This window comes from Phoca vitulina, unplaced genomic scaffold (genome assembly GCF_004348235.1).
Source record: "Phoca vitulina isolate PV1807 unplaced genomic scaffold, GSC_HSeal_1.0 scaffold10, whole genome shotgun sequence".
NCBI classification, from domain to species: Eukaryota; Metazoa; Chordata; class Mammalia; order Carnivora; family Phocidae; genus Phoca; species Phoca vitulina.
This window is the reverse complement of record NW_022589713.1, coordinates 43,279,598-43,291,203: the sequence shown is the minus strand read 5'-3', so window position 1 is coordinate 43,291,203 and position 11,606 is coordinate 43,279,598. Positions and strand designations below refer to the sequence as shown.

Genomic DNA, 11,606 nt, shown 5'->3' with positions numbered 1-11,606 from the left:
GCCGGGGCCCGCACGGGGCGGGGGCGCCGGGGTCCAGACAGTGGAGGCTCAGGGTGCCGCCCTCCCTCAACCCCCTGGCCTGCGGGGGCCCGGGCCTCCCCGCCTCGGACCACGGTACCCTCGCGGGCCGCCCCTCAGAGCGGCGCGGCGGGACACCCTCCAGGCTCTCCCCTGAGGAGCGGCCGGGGAGCGAGCGGGCGCCCCGCCCCTGCCCAGGGCTGTCGGACAGCGGCAGTCGCTGGCGGCGCGGGGACTACTTTTCGCCGCTCGTCCGCGCCCCGCCCCTTGTCCTCGCACGGCGGAACGCTCCGCGCTGCGCCGGTGGCGGCAGGATACAGAGGCCACTGCGCGACTTATAAGAGCTCCTTGTGCGGCGCCATTTTAAGCCTCTCGGTCTGTGGCAGCTGCGCTAGCGCGGCCCTAGAAACAGAGAGCGAGGGGAGGCGGAGACGGAGGAAGGTCCGAGGAGCAGCTCCAGTCCCCGCCGAGCCGCCACCGCAGGCCGAGGACGGTCGGACTCCAGCGGCGGGAGGAGCCTGTTCCCCTGAGGTGCTTGGGCACTCCTTTCCTTACCCTTCCGGGGCTGCCCCCGCTCCCTCTTCGGAGCCAAACTTCGTCGCGGGCGCGCGGTCCCGGCGGCGGCTGGGAGCCGGGCCCGGCGCGGCGCGGAGGCCCGGGGTGGGGAGCGGGGGGTGCGGGCTGGGGGCGCCGAGGAGGCGGCGGGGGCGGGCCGCGCCCGGGGGGCGGAGGGCGGCGGCCGGGCCCGGGTTCCGGTCGCGCTGCTCCTCGGGGCCCCGGGGGCGCAGCTGGCGGGGAGGGGGCGACGCGAGGGCGCGTCCAGGAGCTCGATGGCTGGCGGGGGCAGGCGCGGGGGAGGCTGTGGTTTCCGTCCGGGGCTCCGGCCGCGGCCGAGTTTGGGGGAGGGACCCTGCGCCTCGGGATGCTCCGGGCCGGGGTGGGGGGCGGGGTGGGGTGGGGACGGGGGTGGGGGGCTCCGCCTTCCCAGCCCCAGCGGGGAGTTGGGGTACGGACGCTGGGCCTGGGACGCCACCCAGGTCCCATCTGCCGGGTCGATAGGGCCGGTAGACTTTCTGTTCAGATTTCCTCTTTCGTTCTTAAGGACAAATTAAGAGAATTCTTAAGAGAATTGTTTTTTGTTTTTAATGCCACGCTTATGTGAGTTTGGCACTGGCGCTTGTTTAGACCCAAGCAACTTTAAACCTTAGAGGAACCAAACTACTAGTGCAGACGGTGCGATGCGTCAGTAGGGTTTGCACATATAAATCCGTGTGCTGCACCTATATTTTCTTGTGCCGTGCAGGTGAGTGAAAGCGGCATGCAACGTACGGGGAGTCTTTTGGATTTATGGCGGTGGGTGTGAGACCCTAGTAAAAATAGGGGCGGGGGCCAGGGCGACTGGCTTACTGTTTCTTATCAAGTGAACGGCGGGATTCAGCTCCTGAGTGCTTCGAGAACCTTGTTGGGAGAAATGATTTATTCAAATACTTTTATGGCAGCTAAACATGATTTTTAGAGCACGTTTTCTTTTCATCAGAGTGAATTGTTCCCTCGCTACGAAATTGACCAAATAATTGCAACTTCTTTCAATGTTTTGTCTAGGGAGAGGATTTTGAACAGAGACTTTGAAAGTTCTCAAAGCCTGCTTCTGAATCCGCGAAACTTAAAAGCTTTGGCAGTTGGGTGTAGTTGTTTCCTTCGTTTTCTGTTCCCTTTTGGAGGGAGCATTGTCTCCATACTTTCTATCTTCCAGACATCTGTGGTCTCCCCTCCCCCCTGAGTTTGTGAGTGGTGAATGAAGAGAGACTGGCCTGCTGGTATGCAGAGGTCGGCAAAAGGAAATCGAGGAGTGGTTTTAGTGAAATGAGAGCTTTGTATCATGAATAGTGGTGGCTTAGACTAGACATCAACTTGAAGAGACGGCTATCCTTTGATAAAGTCTAGGCTAATGTTTTTCAGATCGCTGAAGTTATAACGTATTTTGTGTGGAATTTAGGAAGCCATTTCAGTATTGTCAGTTGGTGAACATTCAGGACCTTTAGATATCTTCGTGTTAACTTGTCTTCATCCTACAAAACAGTAGACATAGCTTGAAATGTCTTTACATAACGCTACCGTTAACTATCTGCTTAAATTAGTGACATAAAGTTTTACTTTGGAGACTTTGTTTTGGGTCTGAGCAACTGAGGCTGCTGCAGTATTTATTTTACTTTCACATTCTCTAGATTAAAAAAAAAACCATTAAGGTTTACTGGAGAATATTGTTTCTCAAAATTTGCTTAATTTGCACCCAATATTCATTACTTTGACCCAGTCTTTGTTCTGAAGGCCATGTACAAGGACAAGGCCCTAAAGTGATTGCAACAGTAACTTGAAAAACTTGCAGAAGACTATTCTATAGGATTAAAGGAATGCTGAGACTATTCAGGCCTGTAGTCCTTGAGGGGGAAAAAATGCACTAGGAAGTTTAGTATAGCGTGCAACTTAGAGTCCTTGTGGAGTCCTAAGCTTGAGACTCCCAGAGGCTGAACATTTTAAATAGCTTTCAGGGAAAACTATGTTTTTAAAATAAGGCGGTTAATAAAAAAGTAAAACATTTACCAGTGTTCAAGTGTCAAGTATTCAGACGTTTTCTTTCTTTTGAACTAATTGTTATTAGTTATCCTTTGCCAAGATTATTATGTAGAGTAAATGTATATTCCAATATTAAAACTCATCAAACTGAATTGAGCTTCGTACTGTTACTAATCATGACTAGAATAAAAATTGTTCATATATATGAAGTTTTTTTTGTGTGCTTGTTTTCATAGATACTTCCCTCCCCAAATAGGAAGGGAAGACATGAAGTAGGTAAATTTCTCAAAGGGTATTTTAAGATGTAGCACTTACAAAAACTATGTGCAGATACCCTTTTTTGTTGTTGGGAGGGTGGGAAGAGGAGCATAAATATTGTTGAAACTAGGGATGTGGATAATTGAAAAGTTTGAATATCTTTTTTATAGTTGTAAGTAGCAGTGAAATTATAACCCCCCAAAATGGACTATCTAAGTATATTCAGCCAAATGAAACTTTTGTGTTACTCAAATGAAAGAAAATGTCTGTCCAGTTACGACATGATTTTGTTTCTCTTTCATAGTTTACTAGTTGTTGATAATAATTGCAGATGAGTAGGTGGTAAATTTTAAGTTTGTACTTTGAACTTGGTTGGAAGTATGCTTGATTGCTAACCCAGGGTGGAAGGGGTGAATGCTTTTTGTGTAGGACAAACTTCTAATTAAAAGTATTACAACTCTTGTGTAGTGCTTCATATTGACTTGTGACCTTGTTTTTGAAAACATTAGTTGTATTAAGTTTTTCTTGCAGCTCTCTTTTTGTTGGGAATATGATACCTTTTGTTGAAATAGCTTGACTAAAAACATTTTTATACCATAAAAGTAAATAGTAAACATAGACAAGGAACTGCTTCGTGATTATTCTAGAGCATGTAGCTGTTGCCTCCTGTGCCCTCATATAGAGGATACTGATTTGCAGAATAAGTTCTCATTCTTTAACAGACCATTGTTTATGTAATACGTTCTAATTGTGTGACAGATAACTAGGCTAATAGGCTAAAATAAGTATATACTTCTCAGGCTCCATGAAGATAAAATATGTGATTTGTGGTGCTTGAAAATGGGTAGGAATTAACTCGTATAGTTTTTCATCATTTAAACTCAGGAGAAAGTTCTTTATTTCCTCTGTTTACTTAGGAATGCTGCTTGTGTTTTTGTGTTTCATGCAAGACAGAGCTTGACTCAGTTTGAAACCTAGATCCTTTGAGGCCTGAACCCTGTTATCCTTAAAAGTATGTATAAAATCTACTTTCCTTAAAGAAAGATGCTCTTGTAACAGAGAAAGTCAGTTACATTAGGAACCCTTTTTTTAGAGTTTAACTGCCTTTTTGAATTTGTTAATTGTGGGCATCTTTTTTTTTTTTTTTTTTTTTTACAATTTTATTTATTTGACAGAAAGAGAGACAGCAAGAGAGGGAACACAAGCAGGGGGAGTGGAAGAGAGAGAAGCAGGCTTCCTGCTTTGCAGGGAGCCCGATGTGGGGCTCCATCCCAGGACCTTGGGATCATGACCTGAGCCGAAGGCAGACACTTAACGACTGAGCCACCCAGGCGCCCCTCATCTCTTCTTTTAAGAGACGTTCCCCACCCCCCAGAGTCTCCCTCAAACCCGATGCAGCCGCAGAGTGAGAGTAGTGTTAGGGCATGTTTTCATTGCATGCTTTGGTCATGTTGAGTGCCCTCCAGTGGATATAATGTAATGCTTGTGATTTTTTCCCCCCAGCAAGTTTGTGTGGAATATATTTTTGAACAGTTCTGATGAGAAAGCATCAATCAAGAAACCTTTTGAATTCTAGAATAATTTATTCATATCAATAGTGATCATTAAAAGATTGGCTTGAGAAAATGTCATCTCAACCAATATTTGTAGGAGAAAGATCAAAGTTAAATTAGGGATTACATTTAATGTAAGCCACTTTAAGTAGGTTAAATATATCATGATGATAAAACCAAAAACTCACTATAAGAATTTGGGGGTGAGGGATCATGTGTTTAGTTGTCCTAATGAATTACAGAAACTAAAGTTCTCAGAAAAAGTTAATCAGATTGTCAGTGTGTCTAAAATAAGGTACACAGTAAAACATGAGTAAGTGCTCAACTGAGTTATATTATCAAGGAGTATGTCTGTGTTAGGAACTAGATAGAAACAAAACTAGCTCAGTCATGAGTGTATATGAACTCTAGACTATAATGCCCTGGTTACTATAGGCTCCCATTGTATAAGGTTGTGGGTGGTGATGTACTATGCCAATATTTTGCCCTTTAAATTTTTCAATAAAAACCTTTCTCCCTGCTCCTGTAGTAAAGGTCTTATGTTTCTATTAGTAACATTTTTTTATGAATATACTTGTTTCAGTTTGGATTCTGATTAGTAACAAGAATGAAGTGTATTCTCAATTAACTTTTGGAAGTCAAATGTTAATTTTATGGAAAATTAATTAGTTCAGACAAACTTTAAAATGTTGCCTGTTTTCCATAATGGGTGGTTGAAATGAAATCGAAAAGTTGACAGTAGGGGAGGAAAATGACAGTATCACTGCTCCATTTTGCTCTTGGAATTCAAGTAATTTTTTGAAAACATTGATAATGATTTTTGACTAAGAAATATTGTTAAGAGTTTTTTTTTTTTTTAAACACAATAAGAAGGCCTTGTTTTATACAAATGGTTATTCAGAATGGATTTTTTTTTTTCCACAATGGATCATTTTTGGAATTAGTAATGTTCAAGTTGATTCTTAGCATTTGCATCATTTATTGTCTCTTAAGGTTGAATAGCTGCTGTTCCAGTTTTCCAAAATTTTTACAAGATAGGAGAGTGGATTTGAAAGTTCTTCTAAAAAGTATGTGCATACAGCTTACTGAAAAATTCTATTAGGGACTTAATTTATCTCTGAAATTGGCTGCTTGTCTTCATTATTGTAACATAAACATTTTGACATTCAAGATAAGTGACTAAAGTAAGATTGCTTTCATAAGCCATATAGGATTGGTCTTCTATTACATTGGCAATGGCTACTCAGTGTTTCTAGGACCATTTGGTATAGAGTAACTGGGACTGTGTGGAATACAACAAATTGGAGAGTACAAATCCTTTCTAAGCAGCCAATCTTCAGCAGTTCCAGCTATTGTGTGGGAATATAGTTCATGTTGCCACATCATCTGATTTTTTTTCTTGAGAGAAGCAGGAAATCAGATTAATGTGCATCCTTTGATTTGCACATGTTGGTGAATGAAATTCATGTTTTAAGACACTATTCAGCACAAATTAAATACACCTACTGGCAGGATACTGCCAGTTTGTAACATCTGCGATAGTCCCATTTAGAGTACAGTTCTTTGTGATAATGATTCTACTAAATGAGGATGATATGAATCTGTGGGTTCATATAACATAGGAAATAAGATTGTTAAACTATTAGGGTCATGTTTAGGCACTTGGAAAATACCTTCTATCACTTGATTATACATTAGGAACTTAAAAGCACTTTTGTATTATTAACTTGTTTGTCAAATCTGGGAAACTCACACTTGAGTTTAGGAATTATAAGATAGTTTTGGTCAAGGAAAAGGAGAAATAACAACTTGGTCATCTTAATTATAGTTTTTTAAAGAGCATTTTTAAAAGAGATTTCAAAACTTAATCTGTGAAGATATTAAAAATGCTGGACATGTTTTGGTTGTGTGTACATAATCATGTCAGCCTGAAATTTTATTGAGGTCTTTAAATCACGTCCTGGTTTTTATCTGAAGTCTTCACTTTTAACGGAAACTATTATCAGACCAAATCCAAAACTTAAAAGCAAAGTTTAGATAATGAAAAATTAATTGAATATAAGTTTTACTTAAATTAATGGCATGCTATTACTTGGTTAGAATAAATTTATGCAGGCAGTTAAATAGATTTTGGTTAAATCTTTTTGTTGCTAGGGCAAAGTTTTTCATTTCTGGAGTTAGAAAAGTTGGGTGTTTAGTCTGCAAGCTACACGTTTAAATGACAAGCTATGTCTGGACTGAAAATGCAGTGCATAGGGCAACATTGATTATAAAACGCAGTATCTGAGAATAGTGCTACAGTTGTATTTATATGATATGGTATAGAATACAAACAAAACTGATCAGTGAACTTTTCACAAAACATTTATCTCAGAGGTGCTTACTCCTTGGCCTATCCCCTATCCCCATGTAACTTTGTCAAGCCACTGTAAAGTTTCTCTTATAACATTCCAGAAATTTCCTGCCTCTGATTTCTTATGAACTTGTTGAAAAGGCTCCCTCCCCCGCCCCAGCAGTTTGAATAGTGTGAACAGCTGGATGATGCTGAGGTGAAAATGCTTCGTAGCACTTCCCATTTTCTCCCGTATTTATTTGTCTCTTCATTTCTTCACTAATGTTCCCACAGTTTTACTTGTGATTTTGTAATTCACCTGTTGCTGTACTGTTTCCTTTTAACTGATTTGTAACAGGTTAAACAATTAGTGAAAAAAATTGGGGGGGGGAGATATTTTTAACCTGTTTAAGTTCTGTCAAGTTCATCAGTTCTCAAGGCATACAAACCATATCTGTGATTAATAAATCTTACCGTGAATGCTGGTAGCTGATCTGACTTGGAAGTAAAAGATGTGCAAAGGCTGTAGGGTTAGTTTAATAAGCTTTTATTAAAAGGGTTTTAGGATAGCTGGAATAATTGTGATGTATGTGTATGTATATACACACATTTTATTGTACATTTTTCATATAAAAGTGTGAGAAGTTAGATTTACTGCAAAATTTCTTGGGAATGCAATTTGAAGATGATCTTAAATGATTGTAGTAATTTGCTGCACTGAGGAGTGGTTGTTGTAAACTTTTTTTTTTTTTTAAGTATAATTAAGTGGTTTGGGGTAAGGATATAGGGAGTGAGTTTGTCTTTGAAGTTTGCCATATACTAGATGAGTGCCATATGTGTAAAACAGGAACAAGGGTTTCTTGGAAATATTTTCCAGTCTAACTGTGGAGGTTTCCAAGTGGTGTTCCATTCTACTATGTAGAAAGTACTGGTTTAGACAGTTATTTTTCTGAGCTACTGAAAGATTGTAGCAATGTCAGACATTACTTCTGTCTACCTAATAGTTCATTTAGATGCAAAAGTAGACATTAAATGTTATAGGAAACCTAGTATGCGTGGACATGTAACTCTTTCGATACATTTGTAAGTTTAGTCTGTTTTCTGGCATTTTGCTGAATTCTACAGTTTGGTTTTTAAGTCCAGCTATTTTATTATTTTTTTATTATCGTCTGTTGAAAAAAACATGTGAGACTATGAAATTAGGTTTATATTGTTCTAACTTCTTAGTTATGAATATTTTGTGTTATCCATTCATGTAGTAAAACTGTTACTCTCTGATAGTTGTCCTGTAGGTCACTATTTCCTGCCTTAAGTCATCTGTCCTTTTTCCTGGGTCCTGAATCAGAGTGCCAGTCATTCTGTTTCCCATAGAATAAGAAATAAGAGGATAGAAAGTTTAAGAAATTAAAAGTCTGGAACACCTAAAGATTGGGGGTCACTCATGAGGCAGAGTAATGATAGTTAAATTGATATTGCTCAAAAGTGGAAGCTGGGAAGTACTAAAATTGGACTTTTTTTTTGTAAGAATACTTAATAATCATGTTTGAAGAATACCCAGACTATAGGCTAAAGGGCCTCAGATTTCTCCCTTTGCCATTATACCCCAGATTGTATTCCATTTCTCTAGAAAGCTCCAAAACAGGAAGACTATTTAACCTCCGCTCTTCAAATGAGTCCCCTCTCGCCCATCAGAAGCTAAGCAGGAACTCCTTCACTACCCTATCTATCAATCTGCATCAAATGTCCATCTTTAAAATGGAGGAAAGAGTATATATCCTGGTCAGAGGCCAGTCCTGACTCATGCCTTTTCAAGGACTTTGTTCTTTTAGTTATACCTAACTTTTCTGTGTTAGTCTTATCCCTCCAGATTCTAATCCCATTGTTTTTTTGTTGTTGTTTGTTTTTTGTGGGATTTTTGTTGTTGTTGTTGTTCTCCATTGCCTACCTTTTATCATCCTCAAATTCACTTATTGTGCATTCTATAACTCATAGTCATCAGGAGACCCCTTTTATTTTCAGTGTATTCTGGGAATGTTCCCTTCTCTTTCTTAATCCCACTGTAACCTAGCCTCTCTCCTGATAATGCTACTTCCTTTGCAGCTCTCTCAGTACCTTTTTGCACAGCTTTTACTACTAAACCAAGAGGTAGAGAAAATGTCTTTGTTTCTCATTGTCACGTCTTAACCATTATTTTCCAGAACTTCAAACTTTGACTCTCATGCCATCAAATTATACTACCCACTACCACTCTATTTTAGTCATCTACCAACTTTCCTGGGGAGGTGTTGGGATGTTTGAGAAAAGAAGAAAAAGTAAGGAGGGTCATCTCCTTCCTTCCTTGAACACTTTATTAGCCTGGCTCACTGTCTTCTTTATTTCTGTCATAATTCTTGGTGAAATCAGTGTCCACGTCAACAGTGCTACTCAAAATGTCGTCTGGTCTGAACTGTTAGTTACTAGCATGGATTAAGATAAAGGGTTTGTGCCAGAATATAAATCACCTGTCACTAAATTCTTCTTGATAAAGGATGCAGTATGTTGATTTATAATCTGGTGCAAGCTCCTTATGGTGTCATGGTCTGGCTCTTTGAGGAACATTGATATAAAAGATGCTTCCAATATTCTGGGCTATTAGTTCCTTGATTTCTTCTTCAGTGATCTTATTTTTCAATCTAATTCATCCACGTGTTCCCATTTCATATCCTAGAATACCTTGTCTTTTATCAGTAACTATCCCCACCCCAATCTCATTTCACGTGTCCCACTGTCTTATTCCTCTAGTAAATACTTCCAGTTCCAACAGCCCTTCATCTCCACCAGAACCTACAATCTATCCATCTAAGCTTTTCAGTATCCCCTTACATTCATTTATACCCAGTTGAAATTTCATGTTGAATAATAATCACTTTATATACTCTCAAAAACTTTGTTCTTCTCTGGCTTCATGCCCAATGGTCCCTGGTCTATTCACCCTCTTTTATGACTGTATTTTTCTTTTTCTCAAATATCCCAGCACCTCCTCCCCTATCCTCACTCATCTAATGCCCTTGCTTTCTATTTCACTAAGCATATTGAATAATTGAAAGAATACCTGCATGCTCCCGTATCTGTGACTCTGCTCTTTACTTTCTCTGTCACGGTGGATGAACTTTAGTGTTCCAAGATAAGGACAACCAGTTCATTTGTACACAAGATCCCATTCCCTCATGGTCTCAAGAATAGTATTACTCTTGTCAGTCTCCCTTCTCTTGCATCATTGGTTTTTCCTTCTCTACTAGCTCTTGCCATGAGCATACAAAAATGATTGTTTATCTCATTTTAAAACAGATTTCTCTTCCGGTCTCCCCTTTCACCCACCACCTACACAAAATACCTTGAAAATTCTGCTTATATTCACTCTCCCTTTTCTTTTGAACCCTACCAACAACCACTGTTATAAATTTCCATTCCTCATTTCATTTAACCTATTAGTAGCATTTGGCACAGTTGGCTTGAAATGCTTTTTCCTTTGACTTCTAGGCCACCATGTCTGCTAGCAGTTTTCTTCGTACTTCACTGGTGGTTCCTTCTTAGTCTCCTTTGCTTTTTCTGTTCTCTCTCTGACCTCTTTGTTGATGTGGCTAAGAGTTTAGTTTTAGGACCTCTCCTTTTTTGTTGTCTAAATACACTCCAGTCTCATAGCTTTAAACAGATAACATTTATTTGCTGATAACTTCCAAATTTATATCCCTAGCTTGGGTTTCTCCTCTGAACTCTACATGCTAATACCCAACTATTTTGAAAAAAATTTGGGGTGTCTAAGAAGCATCACAAACTTAATATACATCTAGAGCTGAGCTCCCAATTTCCCATAAGGCTGCTTCTCTTAGTTACCATAGCCATGCCATTGTAATCAGTTGCCCAGATTACTGCACAGGCCTTCTAACTGGTCTCCCTGCTTACACCTTTGTTCCCCTAAAAACGTATTTTCAACACAGTAGCTAGAGTAATCCTTTTAAAGCAGTAGATCATGTAACTTTTCTGTTCAGAAACCTCCAGATGCTTACCATCTCATTCAGTAAAAGCACAAACCCCCTCTGTTCAGCACTCTCTTTATCACCTATTACTTTCCTTTTCTTCTGTGCCACTGTTATGTTTTTCCTCCAACTGGTGAAGCATGCTCCCATATCATGGCTCACTTCCTCACCTCTTTCGGGCTTTTTCTTGCTGTCCTGTCTAAAATCACAGTCCTTCCCTAACTTCCTATCTCCTTTCTTGCTTTATGTTTCTCCTTAGCCCTTATCCCTCTGTAACATAATAGATAACATAATATAACATTTGTTTTGTTATTTTCTTTTTTCTTAGCCTACTAGGATGTAAACTCCAGAAAGACAGGGATTTTTGTCTGTATCCTTGAGTGTTTTCTTCCCAATGCCTACAGCCATACTGCATAAGTTAAGTTGATTGGTAAATGTGTGTTGAGCGAGTTCTATCACCTCACTTGGATCATTCCCAATAGCATATAGGTATATTCCAGACCTTTGCCGAGATGGTTCCTTCTTGTCATTTATGGCTCATGTTCAGGTATCATTTCTACATTGAGGTCTTTCCTGTTCACTCATTTTCATTTTATCATATTATTTGGTTTGTGGCACTTACTTATACTCTGAAGTAACATTGTTTACTTGTTTGTTCTTTCTTCCTCTCCTGGTCTTGTCTTAATTTTGTATCCCTGGTACCCAGAAGAGTGTCTGCAAGTTACAGGTGGTGCTCAGTAAAGGTTTGTTGGCTGGGTGAATATTCTAGACTTGGACACCCTTTGTTTTGCTCCAGCTAATGCCCCATTTATTTCTGTGCTCCATTTCACAGTGTGTTCCTATCCTATGGACATG

General features: G+C 40.3%; 1 protein-coding gene across 3 annotated transcripts in view; it reads left to right on the top strand.

The window, feature by feature from the left end:
• Positions 1–316: 316 nt before the first annotated feature.
• CTNNB1 (catenin beta 1) overlaps positions 317–11,606 on the top strand; it is a 39,851-nt gene continuing 28,561 nt past the window's right edge. For all 3 annotated transcript variants that reach the window (XM_032408930.1, XM_032408929.1, XM_032408928.1), the window contains exon 1: positions 317–549. The gene's annotated coding sequence lies outside the window, so the exon portion shown is untranslated. The remainder of the gene's footprint in view (positions 550–11,606) is intronic.